Source organism: Neolamprologus multifasciatus, chromosome 22 (genome assembly GCF_963576455.1).
Source record: "Neolamprologus multifasciatus chromosome 22, fNeoMul1.2, whole genome shotgun sequence".
Classification (NCBI taxonomy): Eukaryota; Metazoa; Chordata; class Actinopteri; order Cichliformes; family Cichlidae; genus Neolamprologus; species Neolamprologus multifasciatus.
Genome location: NC_140459.1, coordinates 28,657,327 through 28,662,212, shown reverse-complemented (window position 1 = coordinate 28,662,212; position 4,886 = coordinate 28,657,327).

The window sequence follows — 4,886 nt, the reverse complement described above, 5'->3', positions numbered from 1 at the left end:
TTAGAAAGTAAATCAGATGGCATGTTTTATTTGGAAAAAAATTGGGGTTTTGTGATTTTTTCCATTTATGAGTTCCTAGGATTATGTGATCTAACTGGTATTTAAAGGGTTAAAATTATGAATTTGAATGAAATTTTGATTTTCATGAACAGCACTGGTACTAATCTAAAAAATCATGTCAAAAAAAGTGGGAATTTTTCTTAATATATATGAATTTTATAGCATTTTGTAAACGTAAACAAGGGGTGGCCATTTTTGGCCACGAACAAGCTGAGAGGAAGTTTTTATGTTTTTCTGTCACTGCACAAAAAAACAAAGATGTATAAAAGTCATTGATACTGTTAATTATTGCTATGCATCTAACCTCCATCATGGTTAGAAAGTAAATCAGATGGCATGTTTTATTTGGAAAAAAATTGGGGTTTTGTGATTTTTTCCATTTATGAGTTCCTAGGATTATGTGATCTAACTGGTATTTAAAGGGTTAAAATTATGAATTTGAATGAAATTTTGATTTTCATGAACAGCACTGGTACTAATCTAAAAAATCATGTCAAAAAAAGTGGGAATTTTTCTTAATATATATGAATTTTATAGCATTTTGTAAACGTAAACAAGGGGTGGCCATTTTTGGCCACGAACAAGCTGAAAGGGTAGTGATTTTTAACAAGGCCAGAGGGTTAAAATGAAGTTAGTGTTAACACACAGGTGTTGTTTCTAGGCAGGTTTGAATGGAGCCAGTGGTGTAAAAGATTTAACATGATGATTAGACTGATTTTATTCCTAAACACAGGTTTTGAGGCCCGGGGCAAATATACCCTAGAGGAGAATTGCTGAGAGTTTTAGAGAAATGACGTGACTAAGCTTTTCCTGTCATTTTTATAAAGGGTGGTGAAGTATTTTCAGTATTTTCAGTTTTAGTGGCTGGTTTTAGCTTATTTGACACATGAGGTGTGTCAGGACGGAGGGATTTGGGGTTTAATTTGAAATAAGGGGCTTTATGATCATGTTATGACTTTCTGGGAGTTTGATTTAGCGATGATAAAATTTATTCATAAGTAATTGCTTGTATGCTTAAGCTTAATTGATTGATTAAGTGTGTTAAAGGTGTTAAAATGTTGTTCACTGAAATGAGTAACACTGAATAGATGAATAGATAAATTATTTTTTTATACACACATTGCAATTGTGCTGATATGAGTCATCACTCGGTCAACTGAAGGTCAAAAACGTCGTTCAGCGAGACTGATTGAACTGATATATTGTAGGGAGGACCTTGAGTGCCGATGGATAAATGCTAACACGCTTATACACATAATTAGGTTAATGCTTTTGATTAGAGAGTCTCAAAAATGATAGGTTGAACCAAGTTTGAATAATTAAGAGAACAATTGATACGCATAGCAGACAAGTAAGGCGTTGTAGGGAAAGGTGTTTGTTTCCTTTGCAGGAGATTTCGGGACCACAGCGACCAGAGGGGTGGCGAGACTGAAGGGAGGCGAGAATCCAGGAACCAACCAGAGACAGGGGGACCACAAAAGAAGCACAGAGCACGACAGTTCAAGAAAATTTGTTGTTTAGGAGATTAAAAGCTTGTTAAGGTTAAATGTGAGCATAAAATAATAATGGATTGGATTTATATAGCGCTTTTCAAGGCACCCAAAGCGCTTTACTGGCTGATGGCGCGAGGCTGCCATATCGCGCCATCGGCCCCTCTGGCCAACACCAGTAGGCGGTAGGTAAAGTGTCTTGCCCAAGGACACAACGGCCAGGACAGAGAGCCCGGGAATCAAACTGGCGACCTTCCGGTTACAGATACGCTTCCCAACCCCCTGAGCCACGGTCGCCCGTAAAAGTAATGAAGAGTAATGAGAAGGACTTTAGGAATAGTTTGCAGGATTTCTATGTTATGTAAATTGCCCAAGAATAGTGTTAAGACCGGATATATGTTACCCCTAGAGGGGGTGAAAACCAGGAGTAAATTTTAAATTTTAACTCTATAGAGACTGTTTTCAAAGAGTAATATGGAACCTTTAGGGGATAAAGTTAATTATATATGATTGGGTTTTATAGTGAGCGTTGAGGGAAGTCAGAAGTGGAGTCAAATTGTGACTCTGTGGTCAAAAGGGGATGTAGGAAGAGAAGCAATGATAGTTCACGGCCAAGCGTAAACGCGAGGTGCTGTATAAGGGCTTGATTTATTTGTTTGGTTTATTTGTTGTGGATACCAGTAATTATGCCATTGTGATAAGGGAACATTGAAAGGGTACAACTCATTGAGGGGTCGGAGGACCTAAAGGGTTGGGCAATTGAAAGGTTTCATTTTTGATATGATTTCCTTTGTTATATTTTAACTATTATTCTCACATGGAAGTAAACTTAATGGGATAAATTAGGGTTTATGTCATCTTTTAAAAAAAGACAAAAAGGGGAAACTGTTGGAATTTAAAAATATAATCTGAACGCTTATCTGCTATTATATTGTTTTCTGGATAAGAGAGGCCCAACTCTTAGTACAGTTTGTGCCGACAGGACTGACAGGAAATTACATGCTTTTGCAGGCGAAAAGTGAAACTAAGCAGAGTGTTTGATCGAAACTTAAAGTGTGTGTGACGTCTATATAAATGACTAGCCTCCCTGTTTTGTGCTTCAGACCTTGGGTTGTGTGTTATGAGAAAGGTCTCCATATCCGGATATGTAAAATAAAGATCATTTTTTGAGTTTGACCACTTTGAGCCTTGTGTCTTTTTGGCCCTAAGAATCTAAAAGAACCGTTTTTAATAGGAGCTGACCCGGTGCCGCAGGAACAAAGGGCTGGCCAGTAGCAGTGAGAATGTGAATTCAATAGTCTTTCAGAAAATCATGCAGAAATCCACAAGAAAAAAGAATTAGCCACTTAATCTGACTGATTTCTTTCTCTGTGGTGAAAACAGGGTACCATCATCCTCAGAGCCTGATTGCTTAAAGCAAAAACTCAAAAGGCAGGGGAAGGTAAACAGGATCCAAGACACAGGAGACAACTTACCAATAAAACAAAACAGGAAATTAATTATAACCACATCTGATGTACTGAACATGGGTGAACTTTACAAAAGGAAAACACAACATATTAAAGAGCGAAAACTGGTAATTTCAGAAAATACAAAAAAACCCCACACATAATAAAGTCAAATTTAAACAGCAAACTGTAAAGACCTCAGAGAACATAAAAAGACAGTAACTTAAAACCTAAAAGAAAATTAAAGAAATACAATTAGAATTTTTTTTTTTACTATAAATCAGCCAAAGCCTAATCCAAAATGTAATCAGTAATTTAAAGCACTGGCTCCAGTCCCATTGATCAAGATACCATAGCAGTACTTTTAAATGACTTGGTGGCAGAACACTGACATCTAAAGAGAGATTAAAAAAAATTATTCTCATGTAAGACAACTGACTTGAAAGCATGACAGAAGACTAACACACTGATGAAATCTTCAGTGTTACAAAATCCATGCGTACCAGTGCAGTCTGACTGGCCCATTGCTCATGCATAGGTGTTAAGGGACCCATGGACTCAGCTACAGGAGGCATCAGACCGTCAAGCTCCATGGCTTTTAAATCTATTTGTTTACTCTAGGGGCTTAGTTTTCTTCTCTCTAAAACAGATCAATCTATTGGGAATGCTACTGGTGTTGTTATGATGTTTGCCTGGGTGCTGCTCTGCTGGTAGCAACAACTCCTTCAGATTCACAAGATGCTGACACAGTGATACAAAGTTCTACAATTAACTCAGCATGGGAACCACAAAGCACCAGCCACCTTGCCATACAAATTTGGATCTTGGAATGAGATAGTGAGTCATTGTAGTGTTCAGATAGTCTGAGCCCAATCCAAAACAAGAGAAAAAAGTAGCACTGACCTGTATTATAATTTTTATTTATTTAGTTATAATTCTGACCTTTTTTGTTTGCCATACTGAGAGAAAGAGGCAATCATTGTATGAAACATTAATTTTTACTGAAGCTATTTGAAATGGTCTAAAATACATTAAGGTGACATCTGTGTCCACATAGATAGATGTGTTAGATATTGCTAAATTAACTTGTATTTTATTATTATTTCATAAGCATCAGATGAGGAGCCCAAAAGAAGAATTTTGCCCAGGAACCTCAAATCCAGTTACTTTGGCTATTAATTATAGTAATGATAATTACTCACTACCAGGGCTGGACTGGGACAAAAAATTGACCCGGGCACTTTGACTAGAGATCGGCCCACCAGGCATTATAGGAAAAACCATAAAGCCTTTGAATGAAAACAAACGTTGTTGTGACAATGATGTACACTGTCTTGTTGGTATATATGCATAAGTCTAATAAACTTAAACCTACACCCTCCTCCATATTCCGGTATTCTAAATCGTACTTAGCAGAAACCAAAAGACTGCTTGGTCGAGTTAACCTCCTAAACTATCTACAACACATGGTGGAAACCTGACATTAAGACAGAGAAGACTAAAGGTGAGACATGACCATTACTGAATATTAAAAATAATAAATGACAGATTTTGTGATATTTTCATAAACTGTTCATTTACCACATCAATAAACAGCATGGCAGGGCAAAATATTTTTTCTATCATGGCAACCTTTAAAAAGTGACATAACATGACTTTGGTTGTAAGATTCAGATAATGATTTATTAAAAGCCAAACAGTTTAAATGAGAATAAGAAAGAAAAATATATTTTCTGTCCCCCCTTTCCCTGTTAATGCCCTACCTGGCCCCCCTGGCAAAACTTTATTAGACCCGCCCCTGCACAGTTACCAGCTGTCAGCTACTTAGAAAAAGATCTTTGTGTTATTTGTCTCTCAGAAACAGTTCATAACTTCCCTTCAACTCATT